This window comes from Ranitomeya imitator, chromosome 9 (genome assembly GCF_032444005.1).
Source record: "Ranitomeya imitator isolate aRanImi1 chromosome 9, aRanImi1.pri, whole genome shotgun sequence".
Lineage (NCBI taxonomy): Eukaryota > Metazoa > Chordata > Amphibia > Anura > Dendrobatidae > Ranitomeya > Ranitomeya imitator.
The window spans coordinates 138,297,606-138,318,271 of record NC_091290.1 but is presented as its reverse complement, the minus strand read 5'-3'; positions in this window follow the sequence as shown (position 1 = coordinate 138,318,271).

Here is a 20,666-nt window from a genome sequence, read left to right as displayed (position 1 = left end):
CACTGCATAACGGAGCCAGGACCGAGAGTGCCGACACTGCGGGAATGGGAAGAGAGTATAAGCTTTATTATTTTATCAGTGCCAAACATTTAGTCTAAGAAGGGGTTGTCCTAGTAGTAGACAACCCCTTTAAGTAATGAAAAAAATCCAAAATTTGTAAGGAAAAAGAAGTGCCTTCTTTTAGACCCATTTCATCTTCATTTTGTGGGAACTGGGGCTGTTTGATGGCTTCATTTTTTGCGTGCCGAGCTGACGTTTTTATTAATACCATTATGGGGTAAATATTCATTTTTGATCGTCTGTTAATGCATTTTACTGCAGTGTTTGTTACTGCGACCAAAAAAAAACATAATTCTGTAATTTAGATTTTTTTCTCTTTATTCCGTTTACCGACTGGATTAATTTACTTTATATTTCGATCGGACATTTCTGAATGTAGCGGTACCAAACGTGTATTTTTTATTGCTCTATTTTGAATGAGGCAAAAGGTGGGTGATTTGAACTTTTATATATTTTTTAAATATTTTTTTAAAACATTATTTTTTATTTTCTTTACTAGTTTTCTTAGAAGACTTGAATTTGCTATCATCAGATCCCTTGTGCTAAACATAGCAGGGATGAATCTCTTCTATGTGTAGCAGGAATCATCGTCTCCTATGAACGTCGGCCACGTTCATAGGAGATCTCCAATGACAAACACAGGAGTCTTTTGCAGACCCCCAGCTGTCATAACAACCCATCGGCACCCTGCGATCATGTGACAGTGGCGCCGATGGGCGAGTCTTATGATGCGCTACCAGTTTACGCAACTTAAATTCTGCTGTCAGAGATTGACAGCTGCATTTAACTAGTTAACAACTGCGGGTAAATCGCGATTCCACCCTCGGCTGTTAGAGGCATATGACAGCTGATTTAATTTTTATATAATATAATATTTAATATAATCTTCCAATAGCACTAGATTTCAGCTTTTTTTAAAATTTTCTTAGTATTTGGGCACTACAGTTACCGGGGTAAGGATGTCAAATACAGGTGCCATTATTTAGGACTCATGCAACATAATCGATTACTGTGCCGCCTAGCATTCAATAGCAGTTGGCTGGAGAGTATACGTAAACCCTTAAAGGGATTTTCCACTTTAAAAGAAACTGCTCCCCAAACGATTATATAATTATAAAATAACAAGCACAGTCGGTACTCCCCCTCTACATCACCAAATCTCCGACGCAGCGACGGTCTCTGTGTTTTGGCCTCGTACATCAATGCTGCAGCCAATCACTGAGCTCAGCAGCTATACTGATGTAGATGCCACAAACTGATGAGCTCAGTGATTGGCTGCAGCGTTGATTTGCTCTGCAGTCATGATGTAACCGCTACAGCCAATCATTGCTCTGCTGATGGATTTTTAGTTCTTTTTCTACAGGATTCATTTTTGGCTATGACTAAAAAACTGCAGGCATTTCCCCCCAAAAAAATTACTGTGGCTTTTTCGCATTTAGTCTGGAGTAAAATGCATATAAGATTAACCTCTTTTTTTTATTTGCGACTTATTTATTATTAAATTTACACTTTTTAATAATTTTTTTAAGAGTTTTTTTTATCTTCTGAAAGCGGCATTATTGTTGAGGTTTTCATTATCGAGATGTTTTAGCCGAATTTATAATTTGTGACTTTTCGAAATGTCTAAAAAAAATTGTCACCCATCCAAAAGGTAACGTACTGATTGGTAGGTTTCCGAACGCTGGTACCAGCAGCGATCAGCAGGACGGGGAATTTTTATTTCCAGTATGTAAATTTTCACAAATTTAATGGTCGATTGGATACTTGAGCACCTCTCCAGTCATTGTCTATGGGCTGCTGCAAAAAGCCAAGTTCAGCGCCATAGGGAATAACTGAAGTGGAGGTTGAGCGTGCGCATTGCGCACCATTCTAATGGGGATAAAGGTGCCCCCTTTTGCCAATCGGTCTGGGTCCCAGCGGTCGAATCACTACCAATCAGACAATCCCTTTAATTGTACTCTAGTAGCCTAGTGAATACCAAATCTGTCCATTTTTTGGTGCAGTTGAAGCCTAATGTATAAGTTTATTGAAAGGATCATGGCATTTTATACTGGGTTTTGGACCCTCATCGATCTGATATTGATTACCCATCCTAAGAACCTAAGTTCTGGAAAATGCCTTTAAGTAAGAAGAAATCTAGTTCTGCAACCACAGTTTCTGTAGGAAAGTGCAAAAAAGCAGAGTTAGTCAGGAAAGTCAATAAACAAAACGTTAAGTCCATGGCAGTCATGTCACATCATAAATGTGATTTAATCCTACACCATAAAATTTATCAAGCATAAAATCAACCGCAGAGGTATGATCGTTCTTATAGTGCGCTCCCCCTGGCGAATATGCGGTGGGGTCTAGGTAAGGACATCTCACAATCTGCAGTCCTGTTTTGACAACAGGCAATAAAAGCCACGCAGACAGATTTAAAGCCTGCCTTGAAGCCAAATATGCACATTTTGGAAAAAGAGGTGTATACAGCTACAGGGGATGGGTAATTAGGAAAATCTCATTAATGCTTTTATAAAACGACAGATTTGTCAATGCATTCTGATTAATTATTTGCATAATCATTGCAGTGTTAAACCTAACCCTTATTTTCCGCAGAAACGCCGCATCAAATCCGCAGTGTGTGCATTTATCCTTAGAAATGTAGTATATCCCTTGCTGAATTTTTGCCATAGTGAAATTAACAGAAATAAAAACTATTGTAAATTTTGCTGCGGAAAAGGTGCGGATTTTACTCCCATTTTACCCTGTATGTTGCATTCTAAAATCCACAGTATAAACTGACAAGCTGCAGATTTCAAATCCACATCCCAGCTCAATTTCCCAAAGCAGGTAGTATAATACACAGCCGACTTTCCGCAAGCGATTCTGCTTGAAAAAGCCGAATACATTGCAGAGAGCGTGCAGGAGAGCAAAGCACAGGAGAGAATACCAGGGGGAGACCAGCCCCGAGCAGGCTGCCTCCTTCTGAGGAGCAGAGACCGGTAGCCAGAACACCGAGGGTGTAAGGACCTCTATGGCTTACATAAGAGACCGGCAGGACAGCTGAACTTTATGTTTCCTGTCCTACCTAACACCCAGGAGGCACGGTGGCACTCCTCAGAGGCCGGGGCATGCTAGAGTCCCTATAAACAGCCTCAAGCCACCAGTCATACGGGTTATGTCCTATCCTACCCGGGGGGCAGAGAGAGAGATAACATCTGTGAGGACCTTATGTGGCGCTTTAAGCCGTAAGGAACTACAACACCACGGTGCTAGAGGAAGGCTTTTGATTTCCACCTGGGTTAAGGGACTTCTAACCTGCCCTCCAGCCGGCCTGACCCTGCCTGCCCTGTGATCTGGTGCTCTGGACTGCGGATGCTGAAATCTTCAGTAAACCAAGGTAAAGAGACTGCAACCTTGTGTCCTCGCTCTTTACTGCCCTCCTCACCATCTTCCATCTACACACCGGGAGCCCTGGGGACATACTTCACCTGTGGGAAGTTATTCCATCTAGCTGCCATAACATCACCCCAGAGGACCCCTTAAAGCAGCGTCGGTCCCCACTGACCGAATACCACAGGTGGCGTCACGAACACAAACTTTATTCCCCTTTAAAGACCTTTCGCTTTTACATGAATGCCCAGGGCCACGGACTAGGTCGCAGCCACCGTGACATCCCCCTGTGAACACCACCAGACCCGGTACCGAGTACCCCACGGCCCTGGCGGGCGACTCATATAACATGGTACGTGGCTTCCAGACTGAAGCCGTCTGAAAAATGGTCGGGTCACTGCTTTTAGACACTTTGCATCTTTCTAAACCTGAAGCAATTTAAAGAAGCTTAAAATGGTTGAACATATGAACAGCACGTTGTTGTGACTTTGTAATGGACGCGTTCATTTTTATTAACATTTTCTAAGCGTTTTCTGACACTTACATACTCACATACATACATTCTGTAAGGGTATGTGCAGGGGCATGCATAGAAATAAGGGGGTCCCATAGCAAAAAACTGAATTGGGCGCCCTCCCCTCACAAAAAAAAACAAAACAAAAAAAAATAATAATAATATTGGGGAAGGTCACAAAAGAGCATGTGTTTGCAACCTTTACAAAGTAATTTTCCTACTACTGAAGCCCTATATTCACCTTTCATTGCACTGATAAAGCATGATGCCAACAAAAGTACCCCCAAACACTATATGAAAACCCACAGTGAATTCCTCCAAATTACCCTCCACACACACAGTATGATGACCCTACTGTACCTCAGTTAACTCCCCCGGCAAAGTATGATGACCCAAACACAGTATGATCCCTCAACTGTGACCCCCACACAGCTCTCCATGGACTATAATGGCCCCCACACTGTATATTGGCCAGTATACAGCCCTCAACACAATATGATGGGCACCACAGAACCTTCACATTGTACAGTACAGACCAAAAGTTTGGACACACCTTCTCCTTTAAAGATTTTTCTGTATTTTCATGACTATGAAAATTGTAAATTCACACTGAAGGCATCAAAACTATGAATTAACACATATGGAATTATATATATAAAAAGTGTGAAACAACTGAAATTATGTCTTATATTCTAGGTTCTTCAAAATAGCCACCTTTTGCTTTGATGACTGCTTTGTACACTCTTGGCATTCTCTTGATGAGCTTCAAGAGGTAGTCTTAAAAAATAATAATAATCTTTATATTGCACTAACATATTCCGCAGCGCTTTACAGTTTGCACACATTATCATCACTGTCCCTGTTGGGGCTCACAATCTAAATTCCCTATCAGTATGTCTTTGGAATGTGGGAGGAAACCGGAGTGCCCAGAGGAAACCCACGCAAACACGGAGAAAACATACAAACTCTTTGCAGATGTTGTCCTTGGCGGGGTTTGAACCCAGGACTCCAGCGCTGCAGGGCTGCAGTGCTAACCACTGCGCCACCATGGGGGCAGCCTGAGAAGCTGGTGTGATCTAATCTACATCGTCCTACCCTCAGGGAGCAGAAAGCAACTACCAGTTAGATAATTTCTGTAAGTTTCTCCTCTTTAGTTTAATACTGTGTGCATAAGTTGTATGTCTTCTTATTATCATATTTGTATTCATTTTTCTTATTGTAAGCATTGAACCTTTTGTTATTAAAGTATAAAACTTTAACAAGTTGAACCTTGAATGTTCTAAAAGAATCCATAGCCTAAAGGTGTGTGAGCCTTATGAGTAATAGACATATTTTTATATTAGTTCCAGGACTCATCGCCCGTGTATTCGATGAGTGGTCGCAGCGTGTATGAGCGGGTGTGTGGCCTGGATCTGTGTGTGATTTATGCTCCCATTACAGCATAGGACACAGGTTGAATGCTGGACTGAGATTGGGGAGATAGATTAACCCTTGCAGGCACAACCCCAAGTCACGTGTGAGAGCAGGCACGTGACGAATTAGTGACACCATGGATAAGGGTGCCGTGACATTCACCGGGAATGGTCTTCCAACAATCTTGAAGGAGTTCCCAGAGATGCTTAGCACTTGTTGGCCCTTTTGCCTTCACTCTGCGGTCCAGCTCACCCCAAACCATTTCGATTGGTCAGGTCTGGTGACTGTGGAGGCCAGGTCATCTGGTGAAGCACCCCATCACTCTTCTTCTTGGTCAAATAGCCCTTACACAGCCTGGAGGTGTGTTTGGGGTCATTGTCCTGTTGAAAAATAAATGATGGTCCAACTAAACGCAAACCGGAAGGAATAGCATGCCGCTGCAAGATGTTGTGGTAGCCATGCTGGTTCAGTATGCCTTCAATTTTGAATAAATTCCCAACAGTGTCACCAGCAAAGCACCCCCATGTCACGCCACCTCCTCTGCCGCCTTCTGCACCCGCTTATACTTACCTGTCCCCTGCGTCCCGGCGCGGCTCTCCTGCGGTGTCCTCTCTCCAGCGCTCGCTCCCGGCCTCTGCTGCTCGTCGGATGCACGCGCACGCCAGGTACTCTTCTGCGCATGCGCACCTCTAACCTCTTCTGGCTCCTTCTGTCCGGTCCTCTTTATCGTCCTGGAGGACCTCCTTCCCCCAGGAGTAAGGCACAGCGCTACTATTTCTTTCTGTCTGCATCTCACCCCTGTGCCTGATGATCACTTGTGTTTCTCAAGTGCACCTGGCCGCACGTGTGTTCTGTGCATCTACTGGTTCTCTGATTCCGTACTCCGCTTTCTCTCCGCAGAACCTCACAGTACTCGTCAGTCCCTGCAATTCCTGTGTTCCCGCAGTCCCTGTCGCTCTGCAGTTCCTGGGTTCTCGCAGTCCCTGTCTCTCTGCAGCCTCCATGTCCCTGCAGTCTCCATCACTCTTCAGTCCCTGTGTCTCAGCAGCCTCTGTGCTCCTGCAGTCTCTGCCTCCCTGTGGTCCCTGTGTCTCTACAGTGCCCATCTGTCCTGAGTCCCTGTGGTACTCCGTCTGTTTTTTGTCTCTTCCGTTCCCGCCAGTCTTAGTTTCTCTTCTACTCCTCATGGTCCTGACTCACCATTTCGCTTCTCCCCTTTTTCTCGCCTTGGTCCCTCCGGCTTCTGTGGTTATAGTGCCTCATGGTCCTGCCCCTAACTCTCCCTATATAGGGGGGGGTCTATCTGGTCAGCTCGTCCATGAGGGGATCATCGTCACAGTCTAGTGGGTCCACTCTTTCTACCTTGGTATCCTCACACCCCACACATCACACCTCCTCCTCCATTCTTCACGGTGGGAACCAGGCATGTAGAGTCCATCCATTCACCTTTTCTGCGTTGCACAAAGACACAGAGGTTGGAACCAAAGATCTCAAATTTAGACCCATCAGACCAAAGCACAGATTTCCACTGGTCTAATGTCCATTCCTTGTGTTCTTTAGCCCAAACAAGTCTCTTCTGCTTGTTGCCTGTCCTTAGCAGTGGTTTCCTAGCAGCTATTTTACCATGAAGGCCTGCTGCACAATGTCTCCTTTTAATAGTTGTTGTAGAGATGTGTCTGCTGCTAGAACTCTGTGTGGCATTGACCAGGTCTCTAATCTGAGCTGCTGTTAACCTGCGATTTCTGAGGCTGGTGACTCGAATAAACTTATCCTCAGAAGCAGAGGTGACTCTTGGTCTTCCTTTCCTGGGGCGGTTCTCATGTGAGCCAGTTTCTTTGTAGCGCTTTGATGGTTTTTGCCACTGCACTTGGGGACACTTTCAAAGTTTTCCCAATTTTTCGGACTGACTGACCTTCATTTCTTAAAGTAATGATGGCCACTCGTTTTTCTTTACTTAGCTGCTTTTTTCTTGCCATAATACAAATTCTAACAGTCTCTTCAATAGGACTTCTGCACAACACAACTGATGGTCCCAACCCCATTTATAAGGCAAGAAATCCCACTTATTAAACCTGACAGGGCACACCTGTGAAGTGAAAACCATTCCCGGTGACAACCTCTTGAAGCTCATCAAGAGAATGCCAAGAGTGTGCAAAGCAGTCATCAAAGCAAAAGGTGGCTACTTTGAAGAACCTAGAATATAAGACATAATTTCAGTTGTTTCACACTTTTTTGTTAAGCATATAATTCCACATGTGTTAATTCATAGTTTTGATGCCTTCAAAGTGAATGTACAATTTTCATAGTCATGAAAATACAGAAAAAAAATTAGATGAGAAGGTGTGTCCAAACTTTTGGTCTGTACTGTAAATCTGTTTACATACAGTATAATAGCCCCCACATAGCCCTCTAAATATTATAATGGCCCCCACATAGGTGTCCAAATATTACAATAGCCCCCAGGTACGGACTCACACAGGCCCATGCTGTCCCTGTCCCAAAGCACTAGATGGGATATATTTCTAATATTACCCTGGATGGAGGAAAGGAAGATTTACTGCAAGACCAATATTTCTAATGATACCCGTGGCCTGCTGGGGTAAGTGACGGAGTCAGCAACTTAATGCTCTGTCAAAACTTTTAACAGTATGGGTATCTTAAGAACAACAATTCTGTTAATAATATAGCAGACAAAGCCCATGACCAGACAGCCCCTTCTGGCATTTGCCAGAATTGCCAGATGGCCAGTCTGGCCCTGAATGGCCCCCTTTCACAACTCTGTTGGGTGTCTCGGGACCTAGCTTTCCCTGTTCCCCAGATTACTTCTGATGATGGTGCCAGGGCCACATACCTTGCCTAATCACCTGAATTCACCCGCAGTCTGTACCCTTCCCTCAACCAAGGAAGAGGGGAGTAGCAGTGCACCGTAGTACACCAACCAGACAAACAATGTAACACAAACAGGTAAAATGGAAAATGCCAGGCATACAAATCTACAATGGCATATAACAGAGGAATGCACCGGGGAGTAGATGGGGTTAAACTAAAGTAGGAGAAAGAAATGAAATTATCACACTCACTAAACCAAGCAACAGTCACGATAAATCCACCAAACGCCTTCTCTTATAACCACCAACTATCCTCCCAGCCAGGCAGCATAAGCTAGCTCTGACGATGTGTGTCAGTGAGGACCCTGATTATATAGGGGATAGGAGTGGCTAGCCATGCTCAGTTGAGTGCCCTTGCTCCCAACATGGCTGATTAACCCCTGTACTGCCAAAAGAAATTTACACTGTTTAAAAGAAGGTGAAGTGCTTCTATTTAGCGAAGGAGTAGGAGCATTCAGACACTGCCGTCTTCTGACTCCTCTCTATAGCAGTAAACCCTTGACACTCCCACATAGCCCCCTATACAGAATAATGTGATCCTCATAGCCCTTCATATAGTATACTGCACTACCCAAGGACAGCTCAGTCCACGAAAAATCACAGGCATGTGAATGGCACCACAGAATATCATGAAAATCGGATGTCTGAATGAGCCTTTAGCCTAAATTCATGTCTGTAATTTGTTATTGATTAAATGCAGATGGCTACCCGTTCCATCACAGTCCCATCCATTGACACATGTGAATTAGGTCTGCGAATTGTAACCATGAGCTATAATGGGTACGTGTAAAAAAAAAAATAGTTTATTTTTACTTGAATCTTATCTGAAAAACCATAACAAATGCAGGTATTGATTTCTACAATGAATCCAAACCTTTTTAGATTTTTAAGCTTAAAAATCCAAGACAGGCTAGGACTTGTTGTACCACAGAGGCAAACAAGGCAGCACGGACGATACGTACAATTAATGTTTCACGAAATTGGAATTCAGGTGGAAAAAGAGTTAGGATTCAGCAGATGTATACCGGGCACCTAGAAAACATCATGCGCTGCACAGATCAGAACAGCTCCGCTCATCTGACAGTTCTGGATTCAGGGTAGCTCGGGGCTGACGAGTGATGAGAAGAGATTTCTTCCCTCTCCCCCTGAGCACAATTTAATAACCCCAGTCTGGCATCACAAACAAAAGTTTCCAAAGTGTGCTAATAAAATGAATTTCAGCTCCAAACTCCTGCCTATAAAATAGATGACTGCCCTGCTTAACGCGGATGAATGCCTGCCTGTAAACATAAGAGCTTGTACATAATGTTTTATCTCCATGCTATATACCTTTTGTCTACAGATACACCTTATATAAGTCAAGAACTTGGCGCTAATAGTGCAGGGGTGACAAATCTGCCAACCACAACATGGAGACATAGCATTATGAAAATAAAAAGTCATACATTGTTATTTTACTTCCACTTTTTTTTATGACATTTTGTGTGTCCCACAAAAATAGGCAGGACAAAAATTGTTGGCACCTTTAACTTAATATTTTGTTGCACACCATTTGGAATAAATAACTGAAATCAATCGCTTCCTATAACCATACACAAGCTTTTTACACCTCTCAGCTGGAATTTTGGACCACTCTTCTTTTGCAAACTTCTCCAGGTCTCGTCTCTCATATGTGAAGGCGCCTTCTCCCAACAGCAATTTTAAGATCTCTCCATATGTGGTCAATGGGACTTATATCCAAACTCATTGCTGCCACTTAAGAACACTTCAGCATTTTGTTTCCATCCATTTGTGGGGGCTTCTTGAAGTATGTTTGGGGTGATTGTCCTGCTGGACGCAAACCAAGCTTTCTGACACTGGCCCCTACATTGCGACCCAAAATCCTTTGGAAATCTTCAGCAAAACAACTCCAAAACATATTTAAACCTCCACCATATTTGACTGTAGGTACTGCGTTCTTTTCTTTGTAGACCTCATTCTGTTTTTGCTAAACAGTAGAATGCTGTGCTTTACCAAAATGCTATATCTTCATCTCATCTGTCCATAAGATGCGTACTCATGTACATTTTGACAAACTGCAGTCTAGGTTTTCTATGTCTCTGTGTCAGCAGTGGGGTCCTCCTGGGTCTCCTGCCTTAGCGTTTAATTTTATTGAAATGTCGATGTATAGTTATCACTGACACTGATGCACCCTGAGCCTGCAGGGCAGCTTAAATTTCTTTGGAACTTGATTGGGGCTGCTTATCCACCATCCGGACTATCCTGCATTGCAACTTTTCATCAATTTTTTTCTGCCGTCCATATCCAGGGAGATTAGCTACAGTGCCATGGGTTGTAAACTTCTTGATTATGTTGCGGCCTGTGGACAGAGGAACATCAAGATCTCTGGTGATGGACTTGTAATCTTGAGATTGTTGATATTTTTCAACAAGTTTGGTTCTCAAGTCCTCAGACAGTTCTCGTCTCCTCTTTCTGTTCTCCATGCTTAGTGTGGCGCACAAAACAAAGATTGAGTCAACTTCTCCCTTTTTATCTGGTATCAGGTGTTATTTTCATATTGCCAACACCTGTTACTTGCCACCGGTAAGTGTGAACGAGCATCAAATGCTTGAAACAAAGTTGTTTACTCACAATTTTGGAAAGGTGCCAACAATTTTGTCTGGCCCCTGTTAGGGGGTTTGCATGAAATTACGTCCAATTTGCCTTTTTTTCTCTATTTTTGTGTTTTTGCAATACACACAAAAGAGATAAACATGTGTATAGCAAAATGTGTAATTGCAATAATTTTCTAGGAGAAATACTTCACTTTCTGGACCAATTTCCGGGGGGACAACACTTTTGGACATAACTGTGTCTGCAAAATGGACGTGTCACCATTCATTTTTGGATTGGTGGCAGCTCTGGCTCTGCTATAATTTAAATATAGCTTTTTTCCTTTCGGGCCAGCAAGGGTTAATGTCAGTTTCCTTGCTGGCAGCTGCTTTGTTGCTGGTCAGCTGATGTGGGTGGTGGCCACTCCCACCATCCTTTAAAAAGTCCCATGACCCATCAGCTGACTGTCAGTGATAGAGTAATCTATGATGACCAGCCAGGAGTAAAGAGCTCTCTGGTTTCAGTGGTGAATCTGCTTGTCACGATACCCGGGGATTAATGCTGCAGGGGAAACTGCACCCAGCAGCAACGGAGCTGGACCAGAAACTGGGTAACTAACATGAACACCAACGGGACCTTTCACATGAGACAGAGTGATCAGGTAAAGCAAAAGGACCTATGATCATGTGACAGAGTGGGAGGCGGTCAGGGGGCAGAGCCAGACGCCGGGGAAACAGAGAAGGGACAAGCATAAAAGAATAGGGAAACAAACAGAGGTCTTAGCCAGGAGATTACAAGATACCAACAGGGAGAGTCAGGGAATAGTCAGAAGCCAAGCCAGAAGTCAGTAATCCAGGAAAACGAATAAAGCAGGTGACAGCAAGACACAAAGCAAGCCAGCACACACTTCAGAGGTCAAACATACAGACTGCAGAAAAACCTATAGCTGACAAGGAACAAGGATACCAGGTTAGGAGGAAGTATAAATAGCCCTCCCATCTTGAAAGAGAGGCTAAGAACATTAACCCTGAAAGTACAGGACATAACCTTGTCCTAACCATGACACTGCTGTTTTCATGGAGTTCATGGACTTAGTGCATTATCCTCTGCTGTGTGGTGGTTTATAGCAGGGACAGAGTTAAGTACTATTTTCCCTTTTTCTGTCTGACTTGTTGTTGTCCCTCTCCATGTGTTATTCACCATCCGCAGTGGTGATGCTAGCATCCTTGCTGGCCAGTGCACTAACCAGGGAATAGTGAGGTGACAATCAGATACTAGGCATGTGAATGCGGTGGGGGGGGAATACCCGCTTAGGGCGTTAGGGGAGTTTAGGGACAAGCATAGGTTGGAGTTCAGGATGTGCCCCATCCCTCGTTCTCTACGGTTAGGGCATTCCTCACCCCATTCCATCCCGTTGTTGGCATTTGTTGTGTCGTCCCCTGGACTTAACCGTGTCGGTCGTGACAGGACATCTGACAGAGCCCTAAGGGGTATCCTCAAATCGTGTCTCTCCTATTTCCTCATAGATTGTATCTCGGGAGCAGGATCCTCACTCCTCTTTGTATCTGTTGCATTATGTGTTACTCTGTAATGTCTTTATTGTCTGTACAAGTCCCTGCTAAAATGTAAAGTGTTGCGGAATACGTTGCTGCTATAAAAATAAAAAAACTATAATATTATTATTATCACTTCAAAAAGGGTGGTCACCCTGCTATCCTAAAGCTTTGATAGGTATATCCCTCTCCTTTAAAGGGGTTGTCCAGGCGTGGGGCCTGAAGTCTATAATCATTTTATGTGACTGCAGACTTATGAATCCTCAAAGCGTTCAGTATGCATACTGTCAGGATTTTCGGGTGCCGGGTCCAGGAGCGTGTGGGTGAATGTGTACAAGTATGCGATTTTCATACATGTGGTCACTATCACGTCGCTAACTGACATGTCTCTTCAGCACCCGGTACTCACGATGCGGTTTCTCCTGTAACAGGCCATTCTGCTGAGTCTGCTTCTTGCAGCACTGCTGCATCTGCTTGTAGTTTTAATTTAGCTTTAGGGTGCTTGGTCGGTCTATGCAGGAATGTAACCCTGCTGTGTCCTGTAGAGTTTAGGTTCACTGAGCCTTTCCCGTGCTAGCAGGACCTTTATTAGGCAGCTCCTCCTATTACTCCTCACTTGAATATTGGTTCCTATTACTCTCCATCTTTCTGTGCTTGTTTTCTCATCTCGCATTATCTGTTTCTGACCCGGCTCGCTTACCCATTCTGTCTGACCTCTCCACTCCTGATCCCGGCTTTCCATAGTGAACCCGTGCTGCTGTGCCCCGAACTCAAACCGTCTAACCACAATTTGTTTTGCCCACCTGAACCTTGCACTTGAGTCTTTGACCCTCAGGTCAGTGGCTGCAATTTCAGAGACTGCCTTGGAGTGGTACCATGTGTCTACTGGCGCAGCGGGTCCTCACCCACCTGCGTTATAGGCAGATGCCGACTTGATGTGCAGAGCCTCTCTTGATACAAGTGAATTGAGTGAGACATGACATGTCTAGTCGAAATGTGGCCGGAAGTATGCATGCTTGTGATCAGATGACCGCCCGCTCATGGAGTCGGCACCGGAGGATCCTGATAGCGCGCAGTGTGCATGCTGTGAAGAGTCACAAGTCTGATGTCCCATAGAGACCCAAGCCTGGACAACCCCTTTAGTTATTCAATGTTGCCATTTGGGGGGTCTGGACGGAAAGAAAAAAAAAAAAAGTAAAATTTGAGAAAACCATTCTAAATGATCTTCCTGTTGTTTTGTTCTTCCGACTTTATCTGTCGCCTGCCGGCCAAATTGTGAAAGATGCATCCCCTTCCAAATAATTAAATATCAATTCATTCCTGCAATGAATCTCCGAAAAAAAAGAACATCTTGCGAAGAAAAGAAGTTAATAAACTGTGAGAGAGTTCCTGCTTCTCCTGTCATCCCTGGAAGAAGAGTTTACTCACATCGTTATGGTCTTGGGCCAATATCAATTTGTCTAAATCTAGATGACTGGGATGAATTAAATTATTGAGGATGGTGCTTTTTCTGGTTTAATCATGCCCAAAAGGAATATATTGTGCGGACCCTACAGCGGAGGAGAAGATACAAGAGGCAGTTTAAGTGACAAGCCCTCCCTTTCTGACAAGATGTGGATACATTGTGCTTGTGAAAAAAACCCGAGAACCTCTGTCAATTATAGTCTTGCTCGCAGACAATTCGCATCTCGCTGCCTGCTCCATGCGCAGCATGCTAAACAGCCGTTTGTTTTAGCGTAAAGCATCATTTTGCTTTGATCAGTTATCAGGACGAATATTAAGATACATAGAAAACGCTGCTAAAAACAATTGTTCGCCGCCGACAAACACAATATTTGTCATTATGGAACGGCTCTATAAACGGCGCAAATTTACCAGCTTCGGGACAAAAGGTTTCCATCAGTGCCGGTTTGCTTACTAATATCTTCTTGGTAAGGAGGGGAGAGGGGGGAGATGCTGCTGCTCCACCACAAATAAAGGGATAGTCCTTAACGTGTTATGGGTCTGAGTGCGGATTAATCGCCCAGCTGACTTCATCCATGGGCACTAAATCTAAAGCAAAATCGCAAACTTTTTTAAATGGCAAGGCTGGAGGTTACGCAGTATGGTGCAAGCGAATTCTTTTTTAGTTGCTCACTGAATGTGCATTTGAATGCCAAGGCTTCATCTGATGATAGAACATTCCTGCGCCACCAATAGGAAACTGTAAGAGCTTGTGACGACACCACATTTTATCTTAATTAACCACAGGTCTATTTTCAGCAAACCAGGTGGAATAGACTGTTATCTATACGTTGACTTTTGAATTGATGTGTTTCTTTCTGGTTGGTCAAGCTTCTGAAATGTTGACTCTTCTTGCAGGTTAAATTGATATTTCTAAATGAATGACTAACATCCAACAGATTGAGACAGCACACTGTAATCAATTGGAAAAAAGTGTTCCTTTAATGGCCCATACGGCGACGTTTCGATCCAAGTGTGGATCTTTCTCAAGATGTTATTCATAAGGACTGGTATGTACCTGTGAGGCTTGGCACCCCTCTACTTTTTAACTGTGCTGTTACTAAATTTATTTTTAAATGGATGACTAGTGATACAGGGTCATAGAACAATGATGTTTACTGATATGTTGATTACACATTGTTCAAGCCAGACAGTTTGTTGACTTGCAAAATAGAGAAGGAAAAACTATGCAAATAGATTACATAATTAAACAATGTGAGTGGGTATTATCAGCATTCTTCCCCTTTACCTGTAAATACTGGATAAAGGTATGTTGTTAACTGTAAAAAGAGTAGATGCCCCTCTGTAAGAGATATACCTCCAGACATCCAAGCGATCCAGAGATCCAAAGAATCACAGACTCTCTACAAGACAACAGCCAAGACATCATGGCACCATCACGAGGGACACAGATTTGATATTCTACAGGATGCCAGCTTAGGGGACCATGGCACCGGCTGAAAAAATGCAGATCTGTTACATTGACCATCGCAAATCCATGCATACATTTGGGGTAGTCAGGATTTGGACCTACCGGTCACTTGAGACCGATGGATACATTTGTGCGGGCCAAGAATGGGACCCACCAGTTGCCAGGCTCCATGGAGATGTTCGAAGAAGCCAGGTTGTGACCCTCCAATCAACTGGCCTTGTACCTCAATGGACTGTCATCTTCCTACACTTGTTGTTACCTCCCCTATGCATGCGCGCCACAGGTGGGGTAGTCGGCCCTGGAAACTCTGAAGTCACAGCTGCTTTTATCCCGGCGAGTCAGCGGGAGGGCAAGACTCTAATGTGCACCATCTTGGGTATTTGCTGGGACTGTTCTATGTGTTATTTGCCTGTTTTGTGGTTGAATAAAGTATTGCCGCACCGTTTTACCCTCACCCTGTGTTGTCTGAGTAATATATTGCCCATGGTAAAAGGAGAGCGGGCGTTCAATGAGGTGATCCTTGGTCCATGCGGTTTCAGCTAGAGAACCAGGGCACCCACTGACCCCCCGTGTCTCCACAGGGCTCATTCAGACATCCGGGCTAATCAGTCCGAGATTTGGCTGCAATGCATGGACTGGCCGTGGCTCTCACGAGTCGAGCAGGACAGCTTGGGTTGGTAGACCCGTGGCCAGATCCATCCATTAATGGTCCAGTCTCGGACCGATGTGCATGGATATCTGAATGAGCCTTTGGGGAGCAGCACATTTCCAGAAGGTTCCAGTTGGCATCTGTGGCATGTGGGAGATTGAAAGTCAGGAAGGTCTCCATTGTATATGGGAGCTTTCCAGATGTTCTAGGAGAGTCAGCAAATGGGATCTAAAGCAGTGGTCTCCAACCTGTGGCTCCCAAGCTGTCGCAAAGCTATGGCTCCCAGCATGGTTGGATGGCAGTTGGTAGAAACACTTGAGCGGATGAAACAAGTAACACGTTCATTCTTCTCTCTTATTACAAGCTATAGGGAAAACACAGTGTGACGAAAACTAGAGCAAAAATGACAGCGGTATTCTTCCTGAAGCGAGAGAAGACTCTGGCGACTGCACCTCAGATTTAAGATGGAGAGCAAAGGAAGGGTCCTGCAGCACTGAGGAGAAGCAGGGTGCGGCTGGGAGATGTCGCTTTACACTAGGACAGACCTGTCAGCTCTGTGAAGTGGGACGCACAGAGGGGCACAACATTTTGGATTTTAAAATCATTTTTCCAGCTGGTGTTATAAAATATTCTAATTTACTGAGATAATATCATCACTATTAACAGAAATAAACACTTGAAATAGATCACTCTGTTTGTAATGACTCTATATAATATAGGAGTTTCACTTTCTGTACTGAAACCATACGAGTGAGTATAATAAAACATTTTTGTTATCTTGCAGGCCTGATGGGGAGGGCTTATCTACAGCATTATAGACTGACTAGATGGTGGCCCGGTTCTAACGCATCGGGTATTCTAGAATATGTATGTCCACGTAGTATATTGCCCAGCCACGTAGTATATTGCCCAGCCACGTAGTATATTGCCAGCCACATAGTATATTGCCCAGCCACGTAGTATATTGCCCAGCCACGTAGTATATTGCCCAGCCACGTGGTATATTGCCCAGTCACGTAGTATATTGCCCAGTCACGTAGTATATTGCCCAGTCACGTAGTATATTGTCCAGCCACACAGTATATTGCCCAGCCACGTAGTATATTGCCCAGTCACGTAGTATATTGCACAGCCCACGTAGTATATTGCCCAACCACGTAGTACATTGCCCAGCCACGTAGTATATTGCCAGCCACGTAGTATATTGCCCAGCCACGTAGTATATTGGCCAGTCACGTAGTATACAGCACAGTCACGTAGTATATTGCCCAGCCACGTAGTATATTGCCCAGCCACGTAGTATATTGCCCAGCCACGTAGTATACAGCACAGTCACATAGTATATTGGCCAGTCACGTAGTATATTGCCCAGTCACGTAGTATATTGCCCAGTCACGTAGTATATTGCCCAGCCACGTAGTATATTGGAGAGTCACGTAGTATATTGCCCAGTCACGTAGTATATTGCCCAGTCACGTAGTATATTGGCCAGTCACGTAGTATATTGGCCAGTCACGTAGTATATTGCCCAGTCACGTAGTATATTGCCCAGTCACGTAGTATATTGCCCAGCCACGTAGTATACAGCACAGTCACGTAGTATATTGGCCAGCCACGTAGTATATTGCCCAGTCACGTAGTATATTGCCCAGTCACGTAGTATATTGCACAGCCCACGTAGTATATTGCCCAGCCACGTAGTACATTGCCCAGCCACGTAGTATATAGCACAGCCCACGTAGTATATTGCCCAGTCACGTAGTATATTGCCCAGCCACGTAGTATACAGCACAGTCACGTAGTATATTGGCCAGTCACGTAGTATATTGCCCAGTCACGTAGTATATTGCCCAGTCACGTAGTATATTGGCCAGTCACGTAGTATATTGCCCAGTCACGTAGTATATTGGCCAGTCACGTAGTATATTGGCCAGTCACGTAGTATATTGGCCAGTCACGTAGTATATTGCCCAGTCACGTAGTATATTGCCCAGTCACGTAGTATATTGCCCAGTCACGTAGTATATTGCCCAGCCACGTAGTATACAGCACAGTCACGTAGTATATTGGCCAGTCACGTAGTATATTGCCCAGTCACGTAGTATATTGCCCAGCCACGTAGTATATTGCCCAGCCACGTAGTATACAGCACAGTCACGTAGTATATTGCCCAGCCACGTAGTATATTGCCCAGTCACGTAGTATATTGCACAGCCCACGTAGTATATTGCCCAGCCACGTAGTACATTGCCCAGCCACGTAGTATATAGCACAGCCCACGTAGTATATTGCCCAGTCACGTAGTATATTGCACAGCCCACGTAGTATATTGCCCAGCCACATAGTACATTGCCCAGCCACGTAGTATATAGCACAGCCCACATAGTATATTGCCCAGTCACGTAGTATATTGCCCAGTCACGTAGTATATTGCCCAGTCACGTAGTATATTGCCCAGTCACGTAGTATATTGCCCAGTCACGTAGTATATTGCCCAGCCACGTAGTATATTGGCCAGTCACGTAGTATATTGCCCAGTCACGTAGTATATTGCCCAGTCACGTAGTATATTGCCCAGCCACGTAGTATACAGCACAGTCACGTAGTATATTGGCCAGCCACGTAGTATATTGACCAGTCACGTAGTATATTGCACAGCCCACGTAGTATATTGCCCAGCCACCTAGTACATTGCCCAGCCACGTAGTATATAGCACAGCCCACGTAGTATATTGCCCAGTCACGTAGTATATTGCACAGCCCACGTAGTATATTGCCCAGCCACGTAGTACATTGCCCAGCCACGTAGTATATAGCACAGCCCACGTAGTATATTGCCCAGTCACGTAGTATATTGCCCAGTCACGTAGTATATTGCCCAGTCACGTAGTATATTGGCCAGTCACGTAGTATATTGCCCAGTCACGTAGTATATTGCCCAGTCACGTAGTATATTGGCCAGTCACGTAGTATATTGGCCAGTCACGTAGTATATTGCCCAGTCACGTAGTATATTGCCCAGTCACGTAGTATATTGCCCAGCCACGTAGTATATTGCCCAGCCACGTAGTATACAGCACAGTCACGTAGTATATTGCCCAGTCACGTAGTATATTGCACAGCCCACGTAGTATATTGCCCAGTCACGTAGTATATTGCCCAGTCACGTAGTATATTGCCCAGCCACGTAGTATACAGCACAGTCACGTAGTATATTGCCCAGTCACGTAGTATATTGCACAGCCCACGTAGTATATTGCCCAGTCACATAGTATATTGCCCAGCCACGTAGTATACAGCACAGTCACGTAGTATATTGCCCAGTCACGTAGTATATTGCACAGCCCACGTAGTATATTGCCCAGCCACGTAGTACATTGCCCAGCCACGTAGTATACAGCACAATCACGTAGTATATTGGCCAGCCACATAGTATATTGCATAGTCCACGTAGTATATTGCCCAGCCATGTAGTATATTGCCCAGTCACATAGTATATTGCCCAGTCACATAGTATACAGCACAGTCACGTAGTATATTGGCCAGCCACATAGTATATTGCACAGTCCACGTAGTATATTGCCCAGCCACGTAGTATATTGCCCAGTCACGTAGTATATTGCCCAGCCACGTAGTATATTGCACTATCCACGTAGTATATTGCACAGCCACGTAGTATATTGCACAGTCCATGTAGTATATTGCCCAGTCACGTAGTATATTGCCCAGCCACGTAGTATACAGCACAGTCACGTAGTATATTGCCCAGTCATGTGGTATATTGGCCAGTCACGTAGCATGCACCATATCCCTGTTAAAAAAAAGAATTAAAATAAAAAATAGTTACATACTCACCTCCTGGAGCCTCCGGATCGAAGCGGCCGGTTACCGATGCTTCTCACGCGCTCCGGTCCCAAGAGTGCATTGCGGTCTCGCGAGACCGTACGTCATCATCTCGCGAGACCCCAATGCATGCAGTGGTCACCGGGACGTCGCGCGGAGCAGAAAAGGCCGGTTCCTGATCCGGCGGGCCACCGGAGGGTGAGTATGTAACTATTTTTTTTTTTTTTATTATTATTTTTAACCCCTTCGCGACATGCGCCGTACTAGTACTGCGCTGCCGGCACTGTATTTGTGCCAGCAGCAGTACTAGTACGGCGCACCGATCACCGCGGTCTCGCGCTGAGCGCCGCGGTGATCGGGTGCGGGTGTCAGCTGTATACGACAGCTGACACCCCGCAGCAATGCCCACGATCGGCGCTATCGCCGATCGCGGGCATTTAACCCCTCTGATGCCGCTGTCAGTAGTGACAGCGGCATAGAGGGGGATCGCGCAGGGACGGGGGCTCCCGGCGCTCTCCCACCGGAGCAACGCAATGAGATCGCGTTGCTCCGGTGACCCGGAAGGAGTCCCCGGATCCAAGATGGCCGCCGGACTCCTTCCGGGTCATGAAGTGACCTGGCTAGCCGGCGCCTGCTGAGAGCAGGCGCTGGAGAGCCAGCTAAGCTGCCTGTCAGATCGTTGATCTGACAGTGTGCTATGCACAGTGTCAGATCAACGATCTGATCTAATACAGAGATGTCCCACCCTGGGACAATGTTAGAAAGTAAAAAAAAAAAAAATAGAATGTGTAAAAAAAAAATAAAAAAAAATCCCCAAATAAAAAAAAAAAACATTTCCCAATAAATC